Source organism: Lytechinus pictus, chromosome 13, assembly GCF_037042905.1.
Source record: "Lytechinus pictus isolate F3 Inbred chromosome 13, Lp3.0, whole genome shotgun sequence".
In the NCBI taxonomy this organism is placed as follows: domain Eukaryota; kingdom Metazoa; phylum Echinodermata; class Echinoidea; order Temnopleuroida; family Toxopneustidae; genus Lytechinus; species Lytechinus pictus.
Window position 1 is genome coordinate 12,179,539 of NC_087257.1, and position 7,290 is coordinate 12,186,828.

Sequence of the window (7,290 nt, forward strand, 5' to 3'; positions counted from 1 at the left end):
ACAGTTTACATGTTCTTATCATGCATTTGCTTGGAAATGACAAATGTAAATGTTTTGATTTATTGCTCTTTAAGAAATGGTTTTGAAATCATAATTATCTGAAAGGGGAGAAAGTATAACAGTTATTTCAAGAAAATATGATAATGATGATGGAGATGATGACGACTATATGGTGATGATGATGTTGACAATACGATACCAATGATAATGACGACGAATAGCTTGGTGCTCTATTTATTTATTGATGATGATGGTGATGATGATGATGATGATGATGACGACGACGACGTCGACGACGATGATGATGATGATGATGAAGATGATGATGCTGATGACGATGACAACAACGATGATCAGCCTTATCATCATGTTGGTGAAAACGATGGCGGCGGTGGTGGTGATGGTGGTGATGATGATGATGATGATGATGACAACGATGGTGATTATGATCATCGTGGTATTAATGATGATGGAGATGATGACGACTATATGGTGATGATGATGTTGACAATATGATACCAATGATAATGACGACGAATAGCTTGGTGCTCTATTTATTGATGATGATGGTGATGATGATGATGACGACGACGACGACGACGACGATGATGATGATGATGATGAAAATGATGATGCTGACGACAATGACAACAACGACGATGATCAGCCTTATCATCATGTTGGTGAAAACGATGGCGGCGGTGGTGGTGATGGTGGTGATGATGATGATGATGATGATGATGGTGATTATGATCATCGTGGTATTAATGATGATGATGATGATGATGGTGGTGGTGGTGGTGGTGATGGTGGTGGTGGTTATGATGACGATGAATAGAGAAAGATCAGTTATTTCGTCTACTTGCACGACCGAGCATTACATTCTCCATTCTCGCATATTTCTATCGTACACGAAATGAGACACAAGATGGCGCTGTTCGAAAACCTAGAAACGAAGGGCAGCGTCATTACCATCCAATCAACAAAGCTTCAGGTTTACCTCACGTAACTTAATTGGACCAATCACAGGAATTGAGCGGCCTGAAAGTGGGCGTGGTCTAGCATAGTTGGGTCGTTAATGAAGGACGATAGTTCGCGGAGTCGGCGTGCATTAGGAATGCATACCATTTAGCTTCTTCTTCTTCTGCCTTGTGGTGTGTTGGCAACCAGTCAAAAAATGACTATTTTTGCCACTGCTTTAATTTGGAGCCTTCTTTGAGAGGATGAAAAAGCTTCTTTCCCTTTTAGGGGGGGGGGTTCTTCTTTGTATTTGGCAACCAGTCAATTTGACTATTTTCGCCATCATAAATATTGTATTATTCACGTTGTTTTCTTTGAAAAAAAATTTTTATATAAAGTAAAATTCAAATATTTCTTTCTCTTATTCTTTTTTTCCTTTTCTCTTCTTTTTCTTTTCTATTTATTTTTTTATTATTATTTATTTTAATTTTTAGGGTATCTACGAGGATTTAAAGTCGAGTAGGTGTGTCTCAAAAATTAAAACCAGGGCTTTTACTCAAAATATGTTAGACATATAGGCCTACTTAGTATGCAAGTAAACCTAGGATGAAGATGACAGAGAAAAGAAATGAGGAAAATCACAGCTCCAATCCTACACCCGTACTGGAGTATGGGGATACGTCTGTCCCGTTTATGTGAACATCAACGTCAGTTCTCGATCTTTCCCGGAGACAAGACGCCTTTAAATCCTACCTACTTTAGGCCTACTTACTACTTAGTCTCCCTTTATACGTTATTTTGGCAGGAATATTTGCATTGTGACCACTTTTACGTGTTCTATGGATCATTACTTTAAGTAAGCATTTGGCCTCTTTTTTTTCAATTTTTAACACACACCTCAACTAATGATACATTTTAAACGTTTAATACTTCATTTTTTTTTTTAAAGAAAAGATCATATGAATATAATGTATTTTGTTTCCATCGATACTACAAATTTACATCTGTAAGTTCATTGTTTTTATTTACCATGGACTTGTATTTTTGAATTCCCGATTTGTATGTTGCAAATTGATGAGAGAAAAATCCAACCAATTCAAGTTTAGAGGCATTTTATCCGATAAAGAATGACTAATGTCAAATCAGAAAATATTTTTTCTTTAAAAGCTTTTTTTTCAACATGCCGTGTTTTAAAGAACTACTTTATGCTGAAATTTGTCTGAATATGTGATTTTAAACAGCAAAAGTAAACAAAACGCTGGAAATTTCATGAAAACTGGACAAGGGACAACAAAGTTTGCATTATTTTGTTGAAAGAGCTACACGCATGTCTTGGTGAATATGCAATGAGCAGGCCTATGATATAATTCTCCCAGTTAATCTTTTGTATTCTATTATATGGAATTGTATATGTTGATTGATTGATTGATTGACAACGAATTTATTCATTCCAAAATTTCAACAAAGTTACAAAGTAAAGCAAAATATAATATAACATTTTGAAATGAAATAGGAACCTTCTGGAAAGCAAAGCTTGTTATTGAAGGTTTCCTTCAATAAATAAGACTTAATGCAAAAACAATATATATATATAATATACTAATCATATCGTATGTTATTTTATTTACTTCCGAAAATGTATAAAGATAAGATAAGAGTGATTGATGATTTACTGTGAAAGATAATTACTGCTGAAACTTAGTTCGTTACAAGGGAGACAAGTTTTGCCCATGCACATGTATGAAAAACAAATCATTATGCTTAAATGGCTTGTAATAGAAAAACAAAAAGGAAAGTGGTGACATGAATCCACTGATTGTATATTCATAAGGACATGCGTAATATATCTGTAAAAACATATATTTCTAGAATTAAAAACTTATTTATTCAGATGTTAATGAAATTTTCATATTTCTGATTGTTTAATTTTACTATATTTATTTCTATGTCATAATTTTAGCCTGGGGTACCACTTTTTTCGTCCCAAAAGTACCCTTTACGAAAAAAAAGGCTTCTGCTACTAGCTTAAAAGTCTTTTAAGTTCATTTGATTAATCTATCACCTTCCCAACAAAAACTATTTGAAATATATATATAATATGAACATGTACCTATTTTTTAGTACGATTGTTTTTTATGCCATATTTCTTTCTGTCTGTGTAAAAAACAAACCAGCATTTACTTTAATTTTGGACCTTTGGCTGAGGACGGGTTCCTAAATTATAATTTGTAAAATGTTTCAACTCGCAATGAACTGTTGTAGTGAGTGCATGAACCATATTATAAGCCCAAGGTTGAATGATTTTAATTCATGAACCGGATTCCCATAATCAGCCAGTCACCTGGCTCCGACATCTCAACAAAAATGCAAGCCTTTATAAATGATAAATAGCAAACAAACAAAAACACAGCATGAATCATATTTTGCGACCAAGAGGGACTACAAATCTTGGTGGTTATTATTTTTTTTTGCAACAAATTCATGATATCAAGATATCAATATAGCCCATCAATAATTTGTCGATTTCCGATATGTACTGGAAGTATACCAGATACTGCGCACATTCTTGTCTTTAAAAAGGACTTCCTGCCAATAAGAACGGTGTCCATCAAAACATAATATTTGAAACGAAAAATGCATACTCTTTTAAAGTTGCTTTAAAGGACAAGTCCACCCCAACAAAAAATTGATTTGAATAAAAACATAAAAATACAACAAGCATAACACTGAAAATTTTATCGAAATCGGATGTAAAATAAGAAAGTTATGGCATTTTAAAATTTCTCTTAATTTCACAAAACAGTTATATGCATATCCTGGTTGGTATGCAAATGAGGAGACTGATGACGTCATCCACTCACTATTATTTTGTATTTTATTATATGAAATATTCTAATTCTCTCCTCATTGCCAAGTGAAACAGTGATTCATTCCTCTCTGATCATGTGGAATTAGCATTGTTTAATACTATATGATTCAGTCAAGTCGGTCCCTATGGTCAAATCTGTAAAAAAAATGAAATGTTGTATAATTCAAACAATAAAAAACAAAAGAAATAGTGAGTGAAGGATATCATCGACTAACTCATTTGCATGTCACTGAGTTGTGCATATCACTGTTTTGTGAAAAATAAGAGAAACTTTAAAATGCCATAACTTTCTTATTTTACATCTGATTTCGATGACATTTTCAGTGTTATGCTAGTTTAATTTTTCTCTATTTATTCAAATCAACATTTTGCTGGGGTGGACTTGACCTTTAACAATATTTCGTTTTTATTACTTTTCAATCTTTCTTCATGATCACGAGCGATTCCATAATGTAGATTCAGGTCGAATCACGAACGCCCTCTCTTGTTGTGTCACGTTTAATGTTATCATTTCACGCGCGACTAGACAAGCCGGGTCCCTCGATCAATTATCCTTTTAGTCCCTTTAAATCATTCATATTCCTATTTGTGTAGGATTTAGACGTACAATAGACCACTGCGAGATCGATCTGACGTTTCTGTTCGAACGTGAAAGGACCCTGTGGACTTTATCGGACTTATATCAAGATTGCTCGCCTGTGCCTTGCTTCCAACAAGTTCGGGTAATTTTTCTTCTGCTATTTTATTTATTGTGGTGCGGGGGCCGGTGGTGCAGGGTGACAGCGAGTTTCCCACGGCCCCTGGCCGCCTGGCCTGGCTCGGGTTGCCTAACCGTGTGTGTCATCCGCAATACATGTTGCATGCTCCGCCGGCATGTGTGCTTGTGAATTCCGTTTGATTTACAAACGTGATGTCATATCGTTTTTCACGATGGAGTGCGTGTATGTTGCATGTATTGCAAATTTATGTCGACTGTTTCATGTGTTTAGTAGAAAAAATACTAAAAGTCTAGACTTCCTGAAATGGGCAATGCCAATGCAATGGTCAGTAACTTGTCTTAACAAAGTTTAACATTAATTCACTCAACTTCTGAAGTGGGCGGTGGCATGTCCGCAATGTCTTTGACAGGTGAATCACAATTGACACAATAATGTAGCTTGAGGTCAAACATATGAAACATGTATAGACCTATATAAATGTATACAGTATACATACATATGATTCTAGCCCTACATTTTTGTTCAGTTAATTTTGACATTTATACAAATAGAAATCTAGATAGGGTCTTTATCTAGGACTAGGTACATGTAGTTCACAAGACTTATTATTACCAGAATTTCAATTGTAATATTTTAGGGCAAGGCATTAAAAAAAATATATAGCATGTGTTATGTACAATTACAGTACAAATGGTTGAAAATTTAGAACTAAAAATATTGTCAGCCAATGAGAGGGTCATTTAAATAACCAATCAATAGAATTAGAATAGGGCCTGAGGCTGAGTCCAAGCCCAAGGAAATAATTTGGGTGGCCTTGGATTTTATTAATTTTATTGTATACATGTAATTTCAAAGAGTGATAATACATATCATTGACATTCATGATAACCACTGGGTTGCTGACTTGCAGTATGTAATTTGACAAGTTGAAGTTGTATATTGAGTCAATTCTTTTCCTATGTGATCTACAATGTAGGCCTACAATCTACATGTACATGTACCTGTTGACTGTTCTTGTATTTGCCATATATTTGAACATGATAGGAAATAATTTTTTTTTTTGGAGGCTACCTTTTTTTTTTTACATTTGGGCCATTGGTGGCTTTTTATTTATTTTCTATGGCTACTTTTTAGGGGTAACAAGCAATTAGCCTATGCAGTAAAAGCAAATGTATTTATTCTGCAATAGTTTGATTAAAACATCGATTTCCTGAATGATCTTGAATATTATTTGTGACAGATCTTGGGGCGACTACAAAGAATGGTCGCCCCAAAGAAAAAATTTTGGGGAATTTTAGGGCCGATTTGAGCTGTCATGACTCAGGGCGAAATCGCTTGTCGCCCTTAAGTATTTCCTACGCTGGTTTTGAAGGACAAATGTATGATGTTGAATAGAAAAAAAAAAATCTTGAATTTGAATGTGAACCCTAATCAACTTTGCCATAATGAAGAATAGGCCGACATTATACAAGCCTAGGAGTAGGACCTTATTATACAAAACTTTTACCCTGGTATGACAGTCAAGTTTAATCTACAAGATTCCATATCTCAAATGTTGGACCAATGGGTGCAAGTGAGTGTTCTTTGTTGCCACTGCTCCAAAAAGATGGAAGGATCTACCCACCTCCCTTAAGAAGCCAGTTTCACTTAATGTATTTAATGAAAATCTCCATCTTTTCCTGTTTGCAAGCTTTGGTCTTCTCTAGGCTTTCATTTTCATTCACATCTTTGTTTGATCGACATACGTACATGTATGTTTGGTTTCATTGTTATTAATTATTTGGTCTTCGTAGTAAGTGTGCTTTAAATAAATCAAGAAAGGCATTACCGGTATAGAATTATTGTTGTTGATAAAATTATTATTGAACATTATTACCGGTATTATTGTTATTATTATTTTACTAACTACTGTACCTGTATGGTCCATATGCTACCTTACATGTACATGTATATATCGATGCCAGTGAGAAAATAAAGACCTATACCTCTGACGCTTAATGTAGCACAAATATTTTAGCTGCATGCATACATGTACATGTATGCTTTAATAGGCCACAAAACAGAGTGATTTACATACTGTATAAAGCAGATGAATATTCTGAAACCCTTTTTCCAATTTGGCTTGCAGATAGAAGCTGAAAGTCTAGAAATTGCCCGAAAATGTGATCAAATATATTCACTTGACTCAGAAATTTTACAGTGAAGCTGGACAGAAATGCTGGTACTTGTATGTAGTATAATTATAATTTTATGCAAGGTTACATTGTGGTGGTCTTTGAAAATAATTGTTCAGCCAATTCTCTTTTCATCTCATTACCGGTACACAAATTTCATTTCGATAATTGACAGATGAAATTCACTTTCTTTTGTCATTGAAAGAGTTGATTGCATGATAGTGAAATGTCATTGATGATTACTGTACAATGTACATAAAAAAAAAACCATCTGAAATAATTGTTAGTTTGGAAATGCAGTATGGTATTATTTGTTTTAACACAATTTATACAAGTTAGGAACTGCACTTACATGTACACCCTGATAAAAACTTAGGGAATAAAATGAAGGCTTCCAACATTGCATTGCCATTTTGTTTAGTTCCTGCTCAGCATTCAAGTCATTTGTGCATGTACTCTACATGTACATAAATGGATTGAAAATATGCCCATTAAATGTTACCGTATTCTTAATTGTTAGCTCGGAAGTAGCACTTGACAATTAATGTACATGTATATCATTTGATCA